Source organism: Zea mays, chromosome 5 (genome assembly GCF_902167145.1).
Source record: "Zea mays cultivar B73 chromosome 5, Zm-B73-REFERENCE-NAM-5.0, whole genome shotgun sequence".
NCBI classification, from domain to species: Eukaryota; Viridiplantae; Streptophyta; class Magnoliopsida; order Poales; family Poaceae; genus Zea; species Zea mays.
The window spans coordinates 133858897-133882651 of NC_050100.1; the positions used below are offsets into that span (position 1 = coordinate 133858897).

General features: G+C 47.3%; 1 long non-coding RNA gene across 1 annotated transcript; it reads right to left on the minus strand.

Annotated features, from left to right (window-relative positions):
- Positions 1–21608: 21608 nt before the first annotated feature.
- Positions 21609–22657, minus strand: LOC109939533 (uncharacterized). The gene is made up of 3 exons (XR_002262002.3): positions 22573–22657; positions 22056–22199; positions 21609–21973 (listed from the first exon to the last, which is right to left on the minus strand). It is a non-coding gene; the product is annotated as an uncharacterized lncRNA (long non-coding RNA).
- Between the last annotated feature and the right edge of the window lie 1098 nt (positions 22658–23755).

Below are 23755 nucleotides of genomic sequence, written 5' to 3' on the forward strand. Positions count from 1 at the left end.
ACCTCAAGGCTAGGGAGATCGTAAAGATTAGCTAAATCTTTCCTGGCATTGATGTTGTCTTTTGTTTTACCCTTAATGTTTAGACACATGCTTATGATGCTTTCAGCAACATTGCGCTCTTGGTGCATCAAATCTATGTTGTGTGGTAAAATCAATACCTTCGCATACGGAAGTTCCCAGAGAAAATAAATATGAGTCCAGTTGTGATCTTGACCATAGCCTTCAAACTCATGACCTTCTCCAGCCCTTTGAAGGGCACGATGTTGTATCATGATATCTTCACCCATTAAACGTTTTGGTGGACCGTCTTTAACTTTTATGCCTCTTCTAAATGACTTTGTATCATTTCGAAACAGGTGATTGGATGGAAGAAACCGTCGATGACAATCAAAGAATGAGACCTTTTTACCATGCTCCAATCGATATGCTTGTGTGTCCCCCATGCATATGGGACAACACAGTCGGTCGTGGACACACCAGCCAGACCAAATACCATATGTAGGCAAATCATGAATTGACCACAAATATACAACACGTAAGGTAAATTCACGTTTTAGATGACCATCATAAGCCTTTACCCCTACCCATAGCTCTTTGAACTCTTCAATCAACGGTTGCATGAATACATTGATCTTCTTTCCAGGATGTTTAGGCCTTGGAATAATAAGGGCAAGAAATATGAACCCTTCTTTCATGCATTTGTTGGGAGGGGGTTGTAGGGCATGATGAAAACCGGCCAACAAGAGTATGAAGTTGAACTGTTGTCGTAAGGAGTGAAACCATCAGTGGACAAGCCTAGACGAACACTCCTAGCGTCTCTTGCAAATTCTGGGTCAAAACGATCCACAACCTTCCAAGCATCGCCATCTGATAGATGCATCATAATGTCTGGGTCTTGGATCGCACGTTCTCCTTCCTTATGCCACAACATTAGCTTCACGATTTCTAGGGTTAAAAACAGACGTTTAAGCCTTGGAGTGATGGGCATATATCGAAGCTGTTTAACTGCCACTTTTGTAGCAAAAGTAGCTCCATACTCTTTTAGTACCTCCGCATATCTTGATTTACCGCATTTCTGACAATGGGTGGCCGCTTCATATTCCTTCCAGGACAACATGCAATTATCTTCGCACACATCAATCTTCTTATACTTCATCCCAAGGCCGGACACAACCTTTTTAGACTGGTATAAGTCTTTTGGCATCTTATGGTTCGATGGGATGAGATCAATAATCAGATTGATTATATCGTTATAGCAATTATTCGAGAAGTTATACTTTGCCTTCATTGCCATAAGACATGTAACCACCTGCAACACGGTCACAATGGTGTCGTCATGCACTTTTTCCTCTGACGCGTGAAGAAGCTTATAAAACTCCTGCACTTCGTCTGGTGTACCCTGTTCTGAGGCCAATGTTGGATACTCTCTACTAATATCAGCCACCAAGTCATCCATCTGATCCTCCTCCTCATCATAAATTCTTTCTGACTCTGTGATATTATGCTCTACTTCTCCATGTGAGCGCCACACAAGATAGTTAGGCATAAACCCATTCTTGCAAAGGTGATGCTCCAGTTCTTTGATCTTTCTCACATACTTAAAATTCCGATACTTGGTACACGGACACTTCACTACACAAGGTCTACCGGAAAATGCGAGATCCACGAATTGTTTTGCAACCCTAACCCATTCCTTTGAGTGACCTAGAGTCACGCTATTGAATCCATCATACATCGCCCTTCTTCTATTGTCATCCATTTCCAAAACTAAATAACCCAATGTATAAAAAATGTGTAAATAAACATCATTAAGCATATAAACGTAAATCCAGACTGTGTATAGTAACCCTATTAAAAAGAATCACTAGACATAAAAAAATTGTTTAAGCAAACATTGAACCTAACATCAATTAATCTACAATGAACAAGAAATTATGCATCAATTGTAACAACTACCCAAAAAATTCAGCATCAAATTTTAACTAACAAACTAACATCCTTAACCATATTGTACGAATGCTTTGCGAACATAAGAAAATGGAAAAGCAGGCCAAAGCTAAAAAAGCTAGGGCTTGTCGTATCCCACTACCAACCACTTAGGATGTTGCTGCTGCCCTACAGGCTAGCTAGCTAGCTACTCTTCCTGCGCGCTCCATCAATCTCTACTCGATCTCTCTAGCTTGTCATGCCACTAATCAGGACAAAATATCTAACTATACATATACATCTTTCATCGTTTCCCAGTTCAGGCCATGCAGAATAAGAGATCTTCTAAAGTACATGTGGATTACTGTTGTTTTGCATCGTTCAAACCGACAACATATTTTCAGAGTTACACCAGCAGACTAAGAGAGGCAGGTTTACCTTGCCGCTTCAGCATGGAGCTCGCTGGAGGAGCGTGGAACGACCTCCTTGCTTGCACTAAGAGATTTGCAGAGAGGAAGAAGCGATGAAGATGGAGAGGATCTGTGCGGCTTGCGGAGGGCCAGCCCTCTCCCTGTTTAAAAACAGGAAGGCAGTGGAGGAGGAGTGCGGTGTGGAGGCGGGGCGCGAGCAGGTGGGGCGGGGGGCGCGGTGGGCCGGCGAGGTTGTGGCAGCGGGCGCTGCTGGAGGCGGGTGAGCCTGCACGCGGTGGGGTGGGGGCGGGGTGGAGGCGGGGCGCGCGTGGCGGCGGGTGCGCACGACGAGGTTGTATGGAGGCGGGTAGCTTCGGGCGGCGACGTGAGGCTTCAACAGGGAAAAGAATACAGTCACGCGGGGTTTCAGAAATTTAGGTTTTAGGTTAAGTTCGACGGGGTCCACGTGGCCCACGAATTTAAGTTAAGAACGTGGGTACCCACGTTCCTAATACTATAAGTTCGATGGTTTTCCCATGGGCCCACGAATTTAATATAAGAACGTGGGTACCCACGTTCTTAAATTAACCCACAAACATAACTCAATTAAGAACATCGGTACCCACGTTCTTAAATTAACCCACGAACTTTTATTAGTTTCTTGTAGTGGTACTCACTATCTTCAAAGCCGGGAGGTTGCTCAACATAGACCTCTTCCTTGATTGGTCCATTGAGGAAGGCACTTTTCACGTCCATTTGATAGAGCTTAAAGCCATGGCAAGTAGCATAGGCTAGTAATATACGAATTGACTCAAGCCTAGCTACGGGTGCATAGGTTTCACCGAAATCCAAACCTTCGACTTGTGAACAGCCCTTAGCCATAAGTCGGGCTTTGTTCCTTGTCACCACACCATGCTCATCTTGCTTGTTGCGGAAAACCCACTTGGTTCCTACAACATTTTGGTTAGGACGTGGAACTAAATGCCATACCTCATTCCTGGTGAAGTTGTTGAGCTCCTCTTGCATTGCCAACACCTAATCTGAATCTCTTAGTGCATCCTCTACCATGTATGGCTCAATAGAGGAAACAAAAGAGTAATGTTCACAAAAATGAGCGACTCGAGATCGAGTTGTTACCCCCTTATGAATGTCGCCAAGGATGGAGTTCACGGGGTGATCTCTTTGAATCGCTTGATGGACTCTTGGGTGTGGTGGTCGTTGACCCTGTTCTTCTTGATCATCTTCCTTGTCTTGATTATTGTCATCTCCCCCTTGATCATTGTCCTCCTCTTGAGGTGGCTCATTATCTTGATCTTCTTCTTCATTGTCTTGAGCTTGATTCTCATCTTGGGTTGGTGGAGATGCTTGCATGGAAGATGATGGTTGATCTTGTGCTTTAGTGGGCTCTTCAGATTCCTTAGGACACACATCCCCAATGGACATGTTCCTTAGCGCGACGCATGGAGCCTCTTCATCATCTAGTTCATCAAGATCAACTTGCTCCACTTGGGAGCCATTAGTCTCATCAAACATAATGTCACAAGAAACCTTAACTAATCCTGTGGATTTGTTGAAGACTCTATATGCCCTTGTATTTGAATCATATCCTAGTAAAAAGCCTTCTACAGCCTTAGGAGCACATTTGGATTTTCTACCTCTTTTAACAAGAATAAAACATTTGCTACCAAAGACTCTAAAATATGAAACATTGGGCTTTTTACCGATGAGGAGTTCATATGATGTCTTCTTGAGGATTCGGTGAAGGTAAAGCCGGTTGATGGAGTAGCAGGCGGTGTTAATCGCCTCAGCCCAAAACCGGTCCGGAGTCTTGTACTCATCAAGCATGGTCCTCGCCATGTCCAATAGAGTTCTAATCTTCCTCTCCACTACACCATTTTGCTGAGGTGTGTAGGGAGAAGAGAAATCATGCTTGATGCCCTCCTCCTCAAGAAAGCCTTCAATTTGAGAGTTCTTGAACTCTGTCCCGTTGTCGCTTCTTATTTTTTTGATCCTTAATCCGAACTCATTTTGAGCCCGTCTCAAGAATCCCTTTAACCTCTTGGGTTTGAGATTTTTCCTGCAAAAAGAACACCCAAGTGAAGCGAGAATAATCATCCACAACTACAAGACAATACTTACTCCTGTCGATGCTTATTTAAGCGATCAGACCGAATAAATCCATGTGGAGTAGCTCAAGCGGCCTGTCGGTCGTCATGATGTTCTTGTGTGGATGATGTGTACCAACTTGCTTTCCTACTTGACATGCACTACAAACCCTGTCTTTCTCAAAATGAACATTGGTTAGTCCCAAAATGTGTTCTCCCTTTAGAAGTTTGTGAATATTCTTCATCCCAACATGGGCTAGTCAGCGATGCCAGAGCCAACCCATATTAGTCTTAGCAATTAAGCAAGTATCGAGTTCAGCTCTATTAAAATCAACTAAGTATAGCTGACCCTCTAATTCTCCCTTAAATGCTACTGAATCATCACTTCTTCTAAAGACACTAACACCTATATCCGTAAAAAGACAGTTGTAACCCATTTTGCATAATTGAGAAACTGAAAGCAAGTTATAGTCTAAAGAATCTATAAGAAAAACATTGGAAATAGAGTGGTCAGGAGATATAGCAATTTTACCAAGCCCTTTGACCAAACCTTGATTTCCATCCCCGAATGTGGTAACTCTTTGGGAATCATTGTTTTTCTGGTAGGACGAGAACATCCTTTTCTCCCCTGTCATGTGGTTTGTGCACCCGCTATCAATTATCCAACTTGAGCCCCTGGATGCATAAACCTACAAAACAAATTTAGGCCTTGTTCTTAGGTACCCAAACGGTCTTAGGTCCTTTCACATTAGAAACAAGCACCTTGGGTACCCAAACACAAGTCTTGGAGCCCTTGTGTTTGCCCCCAACATATTGGGCAACTACTTTGCCTGATTTGTTAGTAAGCACATAGGATGCATCAAAAGTCTTAAATGAAATATTAGGCTCATTGGATGCAATAGGAGATTTCTTTTTAGGCATTTTAACATGAGTAGAATGCCTAGAGCTAGATGCCTCATTCTTATACATAAATGCATGATGAGAAACAGAATGAGACTTCTTTGCATGAATTCTCCTAATCTTATGCTCAAGATAACCAGCAGGATATAAAATGTGACCCTCGTTATCTTGAGGCATGGGAGCCTTGCCCTTTACAAAGTTAGACAATCTTTTAGGGGCATTAAGTTTGACATTGCTTCCCTGTTGGAAACCAATGCCATCCTTGATGCCAGGGTGTCTCCCATTATCGAGCATGCTTCTAGCAAATTAAAATTTTTCATTTTCTATCTCATGCTCATTAATTTTAACAGTTAGTTGAGCTATGTGATCATTTTGTTCTTTAATCAAAGCTAGGTGATCATGAATAGCATCAACATTGTTGGAGAGGAAATTCTCCGGCCGGGTGGCGGAGTGCACCCGCCCTAAGTCCTAAGATGTGGAGGGGGCTTAAGCGTTCTGCTTGTTGCGAGATGAAGGAATGAACACAAGAACACGCAAGAGTTTAGAGTGGTTCGGGTCGCCGGAGCGTAATATCCTACTCCACTGTGTATTGTATTGCTTGAGAGTTTGAGTTGTCTTGGATGACTTGGGTCTGAGCCTCCAGATTGAGCCTGTGTTGTAACGTCGCATGCCTCCCCTTTTATAGCTAAAGGGGGACATGTACAAGAGTACTGAGCCCCGACATGTGGGCCCAGGAACATAGCGGATGTAGCTACTAATACTTGTTGCTGGAGCGATCTTCTTGCGCCCTGACACCCAAGATTTGTATAGCCTCGGTGTGTAGGGGTAAGCTTCTCGTGCAAGGGATGAGTACAATGCACCGCACAGCACAGGTGCACTGTTTTGGCAACGGACTGGACAGGCGCGCCGTCTGCAGGGTGTCCCTGGCGCCGCCTACCAGCGGAATGGACAGGACGCAATAAATGCCGTGGGGACACATCGCCCGTCAGAAGGGTGGACATGCGGCATGTCCTTTTCGCAATAAATGCGGAGGCCGCGTAGCCCAGAGCCCTTACGTCATGCTCCGCCCGCTGGCCTACATCACGGACAATAAGCCATGTGGCAGCATTAGACCCTCGACCGAGTGGGGAGCGGAGGCGCTCCGGATAGAGCCTGGACACGTGTCATTACCGGACCCATGCCTAGGTCACGGCACTTCCTCTCCCGGGACCTTGTTATGGGTGGTCCGGAGCTCACTTGGTGGGGTCCGAACCCTATCCAATGGCTTCGGGCTGCTTTACTTCGGCAGTCCGGGTTGTGTGTACAGGGGTCCTGTGCCTTCTGGGTCCGACGGCGTTGTCTCTGAGAACGCCACCTTAACTGCTCATGAGATGCTCCTGGGGTTGTTCTCCGTGCGGCTAAGGGTAGCCGCACAGACGTCGTGCCTTCATACCGTAGCAAGGGGTACCCCTAATCCAGGGTACCGACAGTGGCCCCTGGGCCCGACTCAGGGGAGGATGCGAGCCTGCAGGTGGGGCCAGAGTTTGACTGGCGATCGGCTCGCTGCTCCTGCGCACCCATTGATGCAGTTACTGCCGACCCGCCTATGGTCACGCCGACTGCTACGCCTGCCCCCGCGGCTGACTGGCCCGTGACCTCCGTACTTAATGTCTTTGTTGGGCCATGCGCGGGGTGCCTCGAGTCACTGCATCGGTTTTGAAAATTTATCTTCTTAGTCTTCTGCGACGGCCTCGAGGAGGAGCAGTATTGGCGCAAGCGGCGGTGCGACTTTCCTGCACCCAGGAACCGGTGTGCTAGGTGCATGACATGTGGGCCTGGGCCCCCATGCCAGAGGTTGGACCACTGGTTGTAGCAAAGCTGAGGGGGCGCGCAACCGCGGGGCGGTTGCATGCTCCTTGTGCGGCGGTTCGCCTCCTTGACCGCTGGTTGTGGTGAAGATGGAAGGGTGAATAACCGCAGGGCGGTTGCACGCTCCTTGTGCGGTGGTTCGCCTTCTTGACCGCTGGTTGCGGTGAAGGTGGAAGGGCATGTAACCGCAGGGCGGTTGCACGCTCCCTGTGCGACAATTCGCCTTCTTCACGCTTCGGGCCAGCTTGTATGACGTGTGAGGCCTGGCCCCCATGTCATAGAATGGGAACCCTGGTGCGCATCAGGGGAGACCTTGCCCGTGACGCTTCGGGGCACGAGCGGGGAAATCTGCCTTTAAAAAGGAGTTCATCCCTCGGGCAGTAGCCATGCCTCGCTCCTCTTACATTCATCGCGCCCTTCCACCTTCCGGGCCTCTGGATGGGGCGTGCCGGTGTTCGCTAGGGGGATCCACGTCAGGGCCACCCCCCCAGCGGTCTCACCGCTGGGGAGCTCGCGCTCTTCGTTTCCTGCGCGGTGGTGCTGCCGATCTTGTCTTCTTCTTGCTGTTGTTGGAGGAGCGCGACCTCGTGGGGGTTGGCGCTCTTCTGCCATCGTTCGGCTTCAAGGATTTTCATCATGCAGCCCGGCTGCAGTCTCCCGCTAGTGGTCATCTAGAAGGATGACCACCAGCCTCGTGGTGGAGAGAAGCGAGCTGGGCTGCGGCCTCCCCCCTGCCCTCAAATTCAAGGATGTTCATCATCCTCGCTGGGGTGGAAGGCGAGCCGAGTTGGGGTCCCGCCTTCCGCATGGGCTGGTGACCCGCTTCTTCCTCCAGCATTTGGAGGAGAAGGGTGTTCACCAGCCTTGCGGAGGAGGCGAACTTCGGCTACGCGGGGCCGACTGGCTGCAGGCGCCGTCAGCTGTAGCGTGTCTGTCTCCTTGGCTTGGATGGCTTTGGCGCCGCCTCCAACGCTGCCTCCCGCCGCTGACCAGGGCGGGGCTGTCCATCTACCGCATGGGTGACGGTCGCGCCGTGCGCAGATCTGCCACATCCGTGGCATCTCCCGTGTCGCCGGCCGCACTGTTCCGACGCCGTTCGGAGGGTCGTACAAGACGTCGTACGCCGTGGAGGTGGCGGCCGCGTTCTTGGATGGTCTTGTCCTCACTCCGTAGGAGGGCAAGAGCGAGGACCTCTTCGTGCGTGGTGAGGAGGCCGCCATCGCCAGTAAGCCACTGGTGCGGAGGTGGCTGTTGTCGTTGGTGCTGAGGTGGTCGCCGCCGCTGGTGAGGCTGTCTGCTGTAGAGGTGGTTGCCTCCGCTGGCGAGACCACCAGCGCCACCTGCCGCCGAGCCTCCAACTCTTTGGCTTTAATGGCCTCATTGCCGTCCTCGTAGGAGGACGGGGGCGAGGACCTCTTCGCAATGGCGCACGTATTGAGGCGGCCATCACCGTTGTTACGCCGTCCTGGAGGACTCCGCAAGGACAGCGGCCGCGAACTTCCAGCGTGACTCTACTGGCGTTGGGTAGTTTATACCTGCAGAGTAGAGATGGAACTAGGGTTCCGCTTGAAGGCAGATGTAATACTTTTGCTTTTTGTAAGGTACTTTTGAGCACTATTTATCAAGCAGTGTTAGCACTTATCTGTGTACCGCCTGTTCCTGTTGTGTGTGATGCTATGTTGTTGACTCCTCCCTAGTACCTGGCCCCCCGCCTGGGATGCAGACTTGATGTGTCGAGGTTGGATACCAGCATATCTGAAAGGGTTGTCAACAACTCTCAGGAGGCAGCCTCGCCGGGATCTGGATCTATACACAGCTTCAGCTAGGGAGCGTTAGTAGTACACCCATAGGGTCCCCTGTCTGATATTAGCCATCCTTTGATACATGCTCGGGACTCGCAGGGTTTAGTCTGGGTGGCCAAGTTGCGTGTCTGGACCCCCTTGGGTCGCGGCTCTAGATACTAGGACCCCCGTCATAGGGTGGTCGAGTGTGTAGGCATACGGTACGGGACCAGGCTAAGCGGCTACAAGGCTCCGGACCACCCCAGGAGACAAGTGCCCATTTTCCTGAGCCGAATCCCAGGTTGTCGGACCCACAGAACTATAGTTCCAAATACTAAGGTACCCATCACAAAATGGTGGGTTGTGCAGGCTTACGGTACGGGACCAGGCTAAGCGGCTACACTGCTCTGGACCATTCCATGGAACGAGCTCCCGTTCTTTAGAACCGGCCCCCAGGCTATCGGGCCTCCCTGCTTTCGTAAAGGAGGATGTCATCATGTCAGGACAGATGGGAACCATGCGGGTGGGTAGATAAAAGGTATTATCTGAAAACTGTAGGCCAAATCCATGGAGCAGAAAGATAAAGTTGTCATAGAAACGTATCCGAGGAGGTGAATTTCCTCTTTATAACTTGATATGCATGGGTGTAAACCATCAGGACGGGTTTATGTGGGAAGACCTCACTGGGCTGGTGTACACATATGCGAAATTTAATTATGAAAGGAGAAAAAATTAACCCCTCAGAGTTGCTTCTATGGACTGAACTTACTGAGATAGGAAGGGGTACTTCTTCAGCTATAGCAAAGTTGGCATCCCTCGGGTTGGCATATTTCCATCACCTTGAGGGGTTCCTCCCTACTTGGGGAGAGGTTGGGGATCCCCTCTTGGTTCAGTACTTTGCCGTAGGATTAGATCCTAACCCTAGGTTCCCTACTATGCACGAACCGTCGGCCATAGTACTTGGGCGCCTGGTTACGATGTGCATTTCGGGTTGCAACTTGATACTTGAGTCCGCCGCTTGAGTCCAAGTCCTCGCGTTGTAGTGGCCCCTACACAAACCCATCGAAAGGTTGGACCCGTGGGGAGTCCAGAAGGGTTTCAGGGGAAGGCAGGCATCGGCCCCGTAGGCCAGGTAGCACAGGGCCCCCTAGTGGTCCGTCTAGTTGCCTTCACCGGAATTGGAGTCTCCAGTGAAGACATCCTTCAGGACCACCTTGGGTGACTGATACCCGAGGTCCGGTTCGACCGCGGCCACCTCTTCGTCGTTGGCCTTTTCCTTGCCGGGTCGACGACGAGGTGGGGAGCCATCCCCTGAAGACTGCTCGCGCCATGCACTGACACGTTTCGCGAGGTCGATGATCTCGCGACATTCTGCGGCGCTGTGGCGACCGTTGGGGTGCACGGGGCATGTGCCGCCATTACCCCTCGGTGGTCGTGGGTGTTTGCTACGGTCGCCCCGGCCCCCAGTCACAGCTGCCACGACCAGAGCGACGGAGTGCGGCTTCTCGTTGCCGCGGTTCTTTTTCTTCTTTTTCTTGCCGTCTTGAGCGATGGCACCTGAGTCGCCTGCTTGGGCAGCCTCGGTCTGTGGCGCTGAGTGCCACGCACGGCCCTCAGTAGCCCTGGCGCACTTGTCGGCCAGAGCGAAGAGAGTGGGGACCGTTTCCACATCATGCGTGGCCAACTTCTCCAACAACTTTTTATCACGTACCCCCTGGCGGAAGGCCGTGATGATAGAAGCATCGGAGATACGAGGTATAGTACCTCGCGCCTTGGTGAAGCGGGAGATAAATGTTCGAAGAGTTTCTCTGGGCTCTTGCCTTACTGCGTGCAGGTGGGCCTCCACGTCGTGTTGCTGGTAAGCACTGGCAAAGTTCGCAACGAACCGCGCACAGAGCTCTTCCCAGGAGTAGATTGACCCTGGGGCGAGGTTCATGAGCCAAGTCCAGGCTGGTCCAGACAAGGCAACATGAAAATATGTCGCCATCACAGCGGTGTTTCCACCTGCTGTCGTGATGGCGGTGACGTACACCTGCAGGAACTCCGACGGGTTTGACGTTCCGTCGTACTTTTCCGGCAGATGCGACCGGAACTTGGGCGGCCATGACGTCGTGTGGAGATGATCCGCAAGAGCGGCGCAGCCCACGCCGGCCAAGGGGACACCCGCTTGGGACCGAGTGCCCATTGGTGTCTGTGGTGCTACCGCAGCGAAGTCTCGATCGAGGTTGCGGTCCTTGATATTTTGGCAGCGCTCGCGCGCCCTCTTCAAAGAGACCCGGGCGTCCTCTCCCGCACGCCTGCGGTCGAGTTCTGCCCGAAGGTCATTGGTCTGTGCGCCCCTTACTAAGGGTGAGCGCATAGACACCGACGCCTCATGTTGGCGCCGGGATGACCGTGGCCTCGACCTGGTCGAGGTAGAATGTGCCATGCCGAGCAGTCGGTCGACGTCGTCCCGCCATTGCTTCATGGCCCCTGGTGAGGCTGTGGAGCTTGGAGGGTGTCGCAGCAACTCCCTGGCTGCTGACAATGCTCCCGGAGTCGCCCTCGACGGAGTCCAGGATGTTTGTGCAGCTGTATGCTGTCGCGTGGCGTGCACAGCAGCAGTGCCCGGCACAGGGCGGTTGGGAACCTGCGGTGTGGAAGAAGCAGCTTCTTCCTCCACCACGAAATCCACCAAAGTCTCGGCGCGGTGCTCAACGATTTGCACCATCATGCTGAGTGAGAAAACAAGCAAAAACCTAAAGCCTAGCCCCCTACCTGGCGCGCCAAATGTCGGAGAGGAAATTCTCCGGCCGGGTGGCGGAGTGCACCTGCCCTAAGTCCTAATATGTGGAGGGGGCTTAAGTGTTCTGCTTGTTGCAAGATGAAGGAATGAACACAAGAACACGCAAGAGTTTAGAGTGGTTTGGGCCGCCGGAGCATAATACCCTACTCCACTGTGTATTGTATTGCTTAAGAGTTTGAGTTGTCTTGGATGACTTGGGTCTGAGCCTCCAGATTGAGCCTGTGTTGTAATGTCGCATGCCTCCCCTTTTATAGCTAAAGGGGGACATGTACAAGAGTACTGAGCCCCGACATGTGGGCCCAGGAACATAGCGGATGTAGCTACTAATACTTGCTGCTGGAGCGATCTTCTTGCGCCCTGACACCCAAGATTTGTATAGCCTCGGCGTGCATGGGGAAGCTTCTCGTGCAAGGGATGAGTACAGTGCACTGCACAGCATGGGCGCACTATTTTGGCAACGGACTGGACAGGCGCGCCGTCTGCAGGGTGGCCCTGGCGCCACCTACCAGTGGAATGGACAGGACGCAATAAATGCCGTGGGGGCACATCGCTCGCCAGAAGGGTGGACAGGCAGCATGTCCTTTCCGCAATAAATGCGGAGGCCGCGCAGCCTAGAGCCCTTACGTTATGCTCCACCCGCTGGCCTACATCACGGACAATAAGCCATGTGGCAGCATTAGACCCTCGACCGAGTGGGGAGCGGAGGCGCTCCGGATAGAGCCTGGACACGTGTCATTACCGAACCCATACCTAGGTCACGACACTTCCTCTCTCGGGACCTTGTTATGGGTGGTCCGGAGCTCACTTGGTGGGGTCCGAACCCTATCCAATGGCTTCGAGCTGCTTTACTTCGGCGGTCCGGGTTGTGCGTATAGGGGTCTTGTGCCTCCTGGGTCCGACTGTGTTGTCTCCGAGAACGCCACCTTAACTGCTCACGAGATGCTCCTGGGGCTGTTCTCCGTGCGGCTAAGGGTAGCCGCACAAGCGTCGTGCCTTCATACCGTAGCAAGGGGTACCAACCAGGGTACCGACAAACATTAACATCTCTACATCTAGTACAAATGGAGACATGATCAACACTAGATGTAGAGGGTTTGCGAACATTTAATTCATCAATCTTAGCATGTAAAATAGCATTCTCATCTCTAAGATTGGAAATAGAAGCATTGCAAACATTTGAATCCTTAGCCTTAGCAATTAATTTATCATTCTCAATTTTAAGGCTAGAAATTGATTTATTTAATTTGTCAATCTTAGCAATTAAACTAGCATTATCATTTTTAAGATTGGCAATTGAATCATCACAGACATTTCTCTTTTCAACCTTAGCAATCAAATTAGCATTCTCAATTCTAAGGTTGGAGATAGTGTCATGGCAAATGCTAAGCTCACTAGTTAATTTTTCACATTTCTCTATCTCCTGAGCATAAGCATTTTTTACTTTAACATGCTTTTTTTCCTTAATAAGGAATTCCTCTTGGCTATCCAAGAGTTCATCCTTCTCATGAATAGCACTTATTAATTCATTCAATTTTTCTTTTTGTTGCATGTTAAGATTGTCAAAAAGAGCAAGCAAATCATCTTCATCATCACTAGAGCTACCCCCATCACTAGATGTCGTATATTTAGTGGAGGCTCTAGATTTTACCTTCTTCTTTTTGCCGTCCTTTGCCATGAGGCACTTGTGGCCGATGTTTGGGAAGAGGAGGCCTTTGTTGATGGCGATGTTGGCGGCGTCCTCGTCGGAGGAAGAGTTGGTGGAGCTCTCATCGGAGTCTCATTCCCGACAAACGTGAGCATCGTCGCCCTTCTTCTTGTAGTATCTTTTCTTTTCCTTCCTATTTCCTTTCTTGTCGTCGCCCCTGTCACTGTCACTAGATAATGGACATTTAGCAATAAAGTGACCAGGCTTACCACATTTGTAGCACACTTTCTTGTAGCGGGGTTTGTAATCCTTCCCCCTCCTTAGTTTGAGGATTTGGCGGAAGCTCTTGATGATGAGCGCCATTTCCTTGTTGTCGAGCTTGGAGGCCTCGATGGGGATTCTACTTGGCATAGATTCCTTCTTTTCTTCCTCCGTCGCCTTAAATGCGACGGGTTGCACCTCGGGTGTGGAGGTGGCGCCTTGCTCGATGATTTGTTTGGAGCCTTTGATCATCAATTCAATCTCACAAACTTTCCTATAACCTCCTTGGGAGACATTAGCTTATATCTAGGATCACCACGTATTAATTGAACTTGCGTAGGATTACGAAAAACGAGTGATCTTAGAATAACCTTGACCATTTCATGGTCATCCCATTTTGTGCTCCCGAGATTGCGCACTTGATTCACCAAGGTCTTGAGCCGGTTGTACATGGCTTGTGGCTCCTCTCCTTGGTTGAGGATGAATCGATCGAGCTCCCCCTCGATCGTCTCCCACTTGGTGATCTTAGTCACCTCGTCTCCCTCGTGCGCGGTCTTGAGCACGTCCCAAATCTCCTTGGCACTTTTCAACCCTTGAACCTTATTATACTCCTCTCGACATAGAGAGGCGAGGAGTATAGTAGTGGCTTGGGAGTTGAAGTGCCGGATTTGGTCGACCTCGTCCGAGTCATAGCCTTCATCCCCCACGGATGGTACCTACGCTCCAAACTCAAAAATGTCCAAAATGCTAGCATGGAGTGAGGTTAGATGATGCCTCATTTTATCACTCCACATACAATAATCTTCACCGTCAAAGACCGGTGGTTTGCCTAATGGGACGGAAAGTAAAGGAGTGCGTTTGGAAATGCGGGGATAGCGTAAGGGGATCTTACTAAACTTCTTGCGCTCATGGCGCTTAGAAGTGACGGACGGTGTGTCGGGGCTGGAGGTGGAGGGCGACGAAGAATTGGTCTCGTAGTAGACCACTTTCTTCATTTTCTTCTTCTTGTCGCCACTCCGGTGCGACTTGACGTGGGGAGGTGAGTCCTCCCTTCCTTTGGCGCCGGAATCCTTTGATGGAGCCTTCCCGCGGCTTGTGTCCGTTTCCATCTCCCTCTTGGCGGATCCTCCCGACATCACTTCGAGTGGTTAGACTCTAATGAAGTACCAGGCTCTGATACCAATTGAAAGTCGCCTAGAGGGGGGTGGATAGGCAAAAACTGAAATTTACAACTTTAAACACAACTACAAGCCGAGGTTAGCGTTAGAAATAAAACCGAGTCTGAAAGAGAGGGGGAAACAAATCAACCAAAGAAATAGAGCGGATGACATAGTGAATTGTTTTACCAAGATTCGATTCCAATGAACCTAGTCCCCATTGAGGTGGTCACAAAGACTGGGTCTCTTTCAGCCCTTTCCCTCTCTCAAACGGTCACTTAAACCGAGTGAGCTTTCTCCTTAATTCTCATGGGTCACTTAGACTCCGCAAGGACCACCACATAATTGGTGTCTCTTGCCTTGCTTACAAAACACTTGAGAACAAGAATGAGAAAGAAGAAAGCGATCCAAGAACAAGAGCTCAAAGAACACGAGCAAAACACTCTCTCTAGTCACTATTTGTTTGGAGTGGATTTGGGACTTGGAGAGGCTTTGATTCTATTGAATTGTGTCTTGTATTGATTGCACTAGCTCTTGTATTGAATGAGATGTCTGAAAAACTTGGATGCTTGGAGTGGTGGTGGTTGGGGGGTATTTATAGCCCCAACCACCAAACCAATCGTTGGGGAGGCTGTCTGTCGATGGGCGCACCGGATAGTCCGGTGCGCCACTGGACACTGTCCGGTGTGCCAGCCATGTCACCTAACCGTTAGGGTTCTGACGGTTTCGACCGTTGGAGCTCTGACATCTTGGGGCACCGGACAGTTCGGTGCCGCACCGGATAGGCACTGTTCACTGTCCGGTACGCCTTCTGGTGCTGCTCTGACTCTGCGCGAACTGTCCGCGCACTGTTCACGTTTGCAGGTGACCATTGGAGTTGACCGTTGCGCTCGATAGCCGTTGCTCCGCTGGCACACCGGACAGTTCGGTCAATTATAGCGGAGCGACCTCTGAGAAACCTGAAGCTGAGGAGTTTGGAGTCGATCGACCCTAGGCACCGGACACTGTCTGGTGGCACACCGGACAGTCCGTTGCGCCAGACCAGGGTTCTCTTCGGTTTCTTTTGCTCCTTTGTTTTGAACCCTAACTTTGATCTTTTTATTAGTTTGTGTTGAACCTTTAGCACCTGTAGAATATATAATCTAGAGCACACTAGTTAGTCCAATTATTTGTGTCGGGCATTTCAACCATCAAAATCATTTAGGAAAAGGTTTGACCCTATTTCCCTTCCAGCTCCTAAGTGGAGCAAGTTGATCTTGATGAACTAGATGATGAAGAGGCTCCGTGCGTCGCGCTAAGGAACATGTCCTTTGGGGATGTGTGTCCTAAGGAATCCGAAGAGCCCACACAAGCACAAGATCAACCGTCATCTTCCATGCAAGCATCTCCACCAACTCAAAATGAGGAACAGGCTCAAGATGATGAAAATGAAGATCAAGAGGATGAGCCACCTCAAGAGGAGGACAATGATCAAGGGGAAGATGATAATGAAAAAGACAAGGAAGATGAGCAAGAAATACAGGGTCAAAGACTGCCACACCCAAGAGTCCACCAAGTAATTCAAAGAGATCACCCCATCAACTCCATACTTGGTGACATTCATAAGGGGGTAACCACTAGATCTCGAGTTGCTCATTTCTGTGAACATTACTCTTTTGTGTCCTCTAATGAGCCATACAGGGTGGAGGATGCACTAAGAGATCCAGATTGGGTGCTAGCAATGCAAGAGGAACTCAACAACTTCACGAGGAATGATGTATGTCATTTAGTTCCACGTCCTAATCAAAATGTTGTAGGTACCAAGTGGGTATTCCGCAACAAGCAAGACGAGCATGGTGTGGTGACAAGAAACAAAGCCCGACTTGTGGCCAAAGGATATTCACAAGCGGAAGGTTTGGACTTCGATGAAACTTATGCACCCGTAGCTAGGCTTGAGTCAATTCGTATATTACTTGCCTATGCTACTTACCATGGCTTTAAGCTTTATCAAATGGACGTGAAAAGTGCCTTCCTTAATGGACCTATCAAGGAAGAGGTCTATGTTGAGCAACCTCACGACTTTGAAGATAGTGAGTACCCTAACCATGTGTATAAGCTCTCAAAGGCGCTTTATGGGCTCAAGCAAGCCCCAAGAGCATGGTATGAATGCCTAAGAGATTTTCTTATCACTAATGGCTTCAAAGTCGGTAAAGTCGATCCTACTCTCTTTACTAAAACTATTGCAAAATATTTGTTTGTATGCCAAATTTATGTTGATGATATTATATTTGGGTCTACTGACAAATCAACTTGTGAAGAGTTTAGTAGGATCATGATACATAAATTCGAGATGTCTATGATGGGGGAGTTGAAGTATTTCCTAGGATTTCAAATCAAGCAACTCCAAGATGGCACCTTCATCAGCCAAATAAAGTACATTCAAGACATACTTAAGAAGTTTGGAATGAAGGATGGCAAACCCATCAAGACACCCATGGGAACTAATGGGCATCTCGACCTCGACACGGGAGGTAAATCCATAGATCAAAAGGTATATCGGTCGATGATACGATCTTTACTCTACTTATGTGCATCTCGACCGGATATTATGCTTTCTGTATGCATGTGTGCAAGGTTCCAAGCCGATCCTAAGGAAGTTCGCCTTAGGGCCGTGAAGAGAATCATGAGATATTTAGTTTACACTCCTAAGTTTGGGCTTCGGTACCCCAAGGGATCCGCTTTTGATTTAATAGGATATTCCGATGCCAATTGGGCAGGGTGTAAAATTGATAGGAAGAGCACATCAGGGACTTGTTAGTTTCTGGGGAGATCTTTGGTGTCATGGGCTTCAAAGAAACAAAACTCAGTAGCTCTTTCCACCGCCGAAGCCAAGTATATTGCCGCAGGTCATTGTTGTGCGCAATTACTTTGGATGAGGCAAACCCTCAGGGACTATGGCTACAAATTGAGCAAAGTCCCTCTCCTATGTGATAATGAGAGTGCAATCCGCATGGCAGATAATCCCGTTGAACACAGCTGCACTAAGCACATAGACATTCGGTATCACTTTCTGAGAGATCACCAACAAAGGGGGGATATCAAAATAGCTTATGTAAACACCAAGAATCAATTAGCCGATATCTTTACCAAGCCATTAGATGAGAAAACCTTTAGCAAACTTAGGAATGAGCTAAATATACTTGATTCTCGGAACTTTGATTGAAACATTGCACACATAGCTCTTTTATATATACCTTTGATCATGTCTCTTTCATTTGGTACAAATGCATATTTCCTATTATTCTTGTACCAAAACTACGACTAATGTGTTTTCGAGTATATTTCTATAATAAGTCATAGATTGAAAGGGAAATGGAGTCTTCGGCAAAGACAAGGCTTCCACTCCAACTCTGACGGTATCAACTACCCTTTGTCATTGTTCCTCCACTCTCAATTGGTATAATCCTTCACTCTTATTTACTTGTACCAATGGGGAGACAAGTATTAAAGGGCTCTCAACATCTCCGTTTTTGGCGATTAATGCCAAAGAGGAGAGAATATTAAGCCCAAAGCAAAAGGACCGCACCACCATAATTTCAAAATTTTCAAAATAAAGCTTTAATTGATATTTGGCAATTTCTCAATTGGTATTCATGCTTCACTTGTCTTGAGAAAGCAAAATTTTCAATTGGTATCTAAATAATGGAAATCTCTTAAATTGGTATCTTTCAAGATCATTTCTCAAAATTAGTATCCATTTCAAAACCCTCTTGAAAGCTAAGAGGAGAATTTCATTCAGGGGGAGCTTTATTTAGTCAAACGAAAAGCATTTGAAACAGGTGAGAAATTTCAAATCTTGAAAATGCTTCTTACAATCTTATTCATATACCTTTGACTATTTGCAAAAGACTTTGAAAAGATTTTCCAAAAGAATTTGCAAAAACAAAACTAGTGGTGCAAAGGTGGTCCAAAATGTCAAAGAAAAGAAAAGCAATCCATTCATATCTAGTAAAATTATCAATTGGTTTAATTCCAAGTAACTTATGCACTTACCATATGCAAACTAGTTCATCTCTGCACTTTATATATTTGCTTTGGTTTGTGTTGGCATCAATCACCAAAAAGGTGGAGATTGAAAGGGAAATAGGGTTAACCTTTTCCTACAATTAATTTTGGTGGTTGAATGCCCAACACAAATATATGGACTAACTAGTTTGCTCTAGAATACATGTTCTACAGGTGCATAAGGTTCAACACAAACCAATAAATATTCAAGTTAGGGACCAATTCAAAAGGAGCAAAAAGGACTTGAGTGTGCTGTGGACTGGCGCACCGAATTATCCGATGTGCCACCGGACAGTGATCGGTGTACCAAGCCCGTACAGGGTTAAACCAACCACTCTCGGAAAAACGCAGGCGCGCTCCACTATAATTCACCGGACTGTCCGGTGTGCCAGCGGGCAACGGCTATCCAACACGCAATGGTCGACTCTGATAGGAGCTACAGTGAGCAACAGTGCCGCACAGAAGTCAGAGCAGCGAAGTCAGAGGGGCACCAAACTGTCCGGTGCCGCAAGAGGACAAAGTTCCAATGGCCGCCCGAACTCCGAACCCTAACGGTTGGGTGACATGGCGGCGCACCGGACAGCCTACAGTGTCTGTCCGGTGGCGCACCGGACTGTCCGGTGCGCCCATCGCCAGCAGCCTCCCCAACGGCTACTTTGGTGGTTGAGGGCTATAAATACCCCCCAACCACCACAACTCCAAGCATCCAAGAATTCTAAACATCACATTCAATACAAGAGCTCTAGCATTCACGCCTAGACACAATTCAAAAGATCAAAGCCTCTCTAAGTCCCAAATTCACCTCAAATACTTAGTGACTTGTGAGAGAGTGATTTCGTGTTCTTTTGAGCTCTTGCCTCTTGGATTGCCTTTCTTCTTTCTCATTCTTGTTCTCAAGTGACTTGTAATCAAAGCAAGAGACACCAAGTGTGTGGTGGTCCTTGCGGGGTCTTAGTGACCCGTGAGATTAAGGAAGAAGGCTCACTCGGTCTAAGTGACCGTTTGAGAGAGGAAAGGGTTGGAATAGACCCGGTCTTTGTTACCTACTCAACGAGGACTAGGTTCTTTGGAACCGAACCTCGGTAAAACAAATCACCATGTTCATTCGCTTGATTTCCATTTGATTTGTTTTCCCCTCTCTCTCAGACTTGATTTTAGTTCTAACGCTAACCCCGGCTTTTAGTGTGTGTTTTAAGTTGTAAATTTCAAATTACGCCTATTCACCCCCCCCCCTCTAGGCGACTTTCAATAACTGACAAAGTTAGGCCTCGACCGAAGTGCTATCAAGAACAGTCAAAGTAATGCAAGGAGAAGCTTCGTTCACATAGATGACAAGGATGAAACTCGAAGCTTCAAGTTTCGACGTGAAGAGGCTTTCACACGATGAAGTCCGAGACTTGTGTAGCAAGAAAGAAAGAGAAAGGACAATGTTGTCCTAGTGTCATTTGTAAAACATGTATGTGAAACCCTGAGAGCATGAATGTAATTTTGTACGAGGTTGTTCATCTTCCTATGAATAGATGAACATTGTCATGTATAAATTCACCTTTCGAGGGCCATAGCTCCATGTTGCTTAGCCTTCAAGGAACCTTAGTACCACCTTGTGTCAAGGAGTCGAAGGTATGTTTGTAAACTTGTTTGATACAAAGGAAGATGGAATAAAAACGCTAAGACATATGAGATGAGTTTTACACTCCATTGTATATTACCATCACATTCATGATGTTTTATTCACATCTCCTTTCAAAAGACCTTCGTCCTTAGTGATAACACTTCGCAGAAGTGTTAAAACAAGGATGAAAGTTCATATATTTAACTTGTGTTGTCTTGATCCTAAATGCCGCTAGAGGATTGAAATCAAGTATCCAATAATGGCTATACCTTATCAAATAGCCCCTAGATGTGGGATATAAGGCTATCTCCAGCAGATTGTATATATGACCACATAAAACATTGTATTGTACTATAGATAACACTGTTTCTAGAGTGGAGATTGAAATATGATGTGAGATAGGGGATGGAATATGAGAGCTGCTAGAGATAGCCTAAGAGGGTGTTTGGTTCCCCTGACTAAAATTTAGTTCGTGCCATATCAAATATTTGAATATTAATTGTAAGTATTCAATAGGAAACATATTGAATGCAAACCACGTTTTGGTGCAAACCCCGTACAAACCTATTAAAAAGTTTCAAAAAATTCTTGAAAAACATAAATGTACATCTAAGCTTACCTCATCTATATACAAAATTTTATGGTCAATTTTTTCTTACTCTAGCAGTTACAAAAAAGACAAATTTTGGTGTGTTTGAACTATTACAGTTTGACAGAAATTTTGTCTTTTTTTGTAACTGCTAGTAAAATGTATTTGACCATAAAACTTTGTATATAGATGAGTTAAGATTAGATGTACATTCATGTTTTTTCAGAATGTTTTAAAAACTTTTTTTAGTAGGTTTGCACGGAATTTGCACCACAACGTGGTTTGCATTCAATATGTTCCCTATTAAATATGTGCGTAATTAGGTTTACTAAACTCATCTTTTTTTAGCTTTTATGTGTATAACTAGGTGAGTGCCCGTGCGTTGCAACGGGAACATATAATACTATTAAAGGAAGGGAGCAGAGGGGAGAGTGTATCGGGAAGAAGAGCACGGATCTAGGGATGACGATAGCGACGACGACGTGCAAGGGAGAGTGCGGCGCGACGGTCGGGGGCAGCGGACGTGAGCTACGATGTTAGGCCGGTCAGCCAACAACCCACGCATGCGAGAGGCAGAACAACATTATATGAATAGTGATTAATATGATAAAATACATTGATATGCAAACTCCTTTTTTTGAGAAATGAAGCCATAGCAAATTGTGCCCAATTGGACCAGTTTGATGTGGAGCTTTACAAAGTCTGATGAAATATTCCCTACGTGCATATATTGTTGATGTACTACTTATATTCTTCATAGTTTAATGACCTATCATAAATTACGCTTCCCTATTTTATTAGAGAAAGACAACCCATTATCTTCCTGTATTGGTTTACCATAATGCGTTGTAGTGTTTTTAACTTACCGCTTTTTCATATCTTCAAGAATAGATGTTGCACCTCTATACACCTAAAAACAACAATAAGTTACTAAATCCTAAAATAGCAGTAGCCAAATGAACATTGAATTGATAAAACACTATCTGACTCACTGTGCTTCCATAGTCACCATCGCCCACTTTACTGTCCCATTCATTTAGGCTATCCATGAGATTGATAATTTCAGTAGCACTTGCTTCAATAACAGCCTCCAGGATACACCCTTGCTTGCACAGCTCTTGAGATGGAGCAAGAATCTGCAGAAGAATAACTAAATCATGATAACTGAGGGACCACGAATGGCAACTGATGAGCATGCATATGCCAGTGCGATAAAAGACAAAAAAATGTCGAACAATCTTTCCATGAAAAATGAAAAAGGACAAGGACAACGTAGCCCACGGTTTTCCCATTCTCTTTGCATCTGGCATTGCGAAACTGATTGCGAAACTGAGACAGAGCAATACGGCAATACCACATAACAACTTAGAATAAAAGAAGTACACGCATAACCCCTACAGAATTAGCAAACTTATACTTGCACTTCTTGCATGCTTCCACATTAGATCACAAGTGAACTGGTGGCCTCAGAAAACAGATAGTAAAATTCAAATAGGGAATTTATTTTACCTCGTCATCCTTCATTGAAGATGATGCTGGTAGAGAAACAGGAAACTTTGCTGGTGGACGGTTTCCTACAGTCAAGCGATCAACACTAAGTTTAGAAAATTAATTTATAATTGAAAGATTCTGATAGAGCTTAAAATATTTTCCCTGTGCTGAAAACATGAATCAGAGGTTTTAATAGCAGTCTATGTGTCGGTGTTTTGGGTCCGACCGCACACCCAGGGTTGCCCCTCAAGGTGTTTTTTAGGAGTAGGACGGTGTTACCGACTGTAGCTCAATGGTTCGTGCCGGGTGCACGAGAAATAATAAATAATGGTTTACAGGTTCGGGCCGCTTTGAGATGCGTAATACCCTACGTCCTGGCGAGAATGCTTTACGTGACTGGTTACAAGGGAGCTCTCTAGTGCGGGAAACGTAGAGAGTTGAGGTGGATGGCTGAGTAGTGAGTTCGATTGTTCTGAAGGGGTGCCCCTAGGCCTTATATATTCGACCATGGGGCATTACATGCGGATATGATAACAGTATGCGCCTAAATGATAGTGAACCAATCGAGCCTATCTTCCTATAGTTCCGCCGACCCATCCTCGCTTGGTTCCGTCGTACGGGGTTCCAGGGCGGGAAGGTCGGGTCACTGTTGTGATTACTTGCTCGAAGTCATTGGGCCATCTGGGCTCGCACCGATCCGGCCTTACGCCAATCTGCTTCACTGGTCGTTCCTCCCCAGGCCCACGAAGGGATGACCTTACGATTTATTGGGCCCTTGGGCCTTTCGTGAGGTCTTTTATCCTTCCAGTGGACCCGGGGGATATCTGTCCCCCACAAGCCCCCGATCTTTGGGTTGATTTTGAAATAATCGGCCCAAAGATCCTAGGTCCAGCTTGCGGTCTTTGTTTGTAACAGGAAGTGCTTTCTGGGTAATCCGGTAAAACGATTTCTTACTGTCTCCTTCTGCTTTTATCACTCGAAAATTGGTGTTCTGTCTTAGACTCACGCTTCGGAGGTCAGCATTTCGTATTGTAGGACTTCGAACTTCATTGGGCGCACCAAAGGTGCACCCAATGGGTGTAGCCCCCGAGCTTCGAGTGGATTTTTGCAGACAATCCACTCGAAGGTCTTCACTTCGAGTATTATCAGAAATCACTCTTATTTTCCACTTGTACTTTGTCGGAGGTCAGCCTTGTTTTGA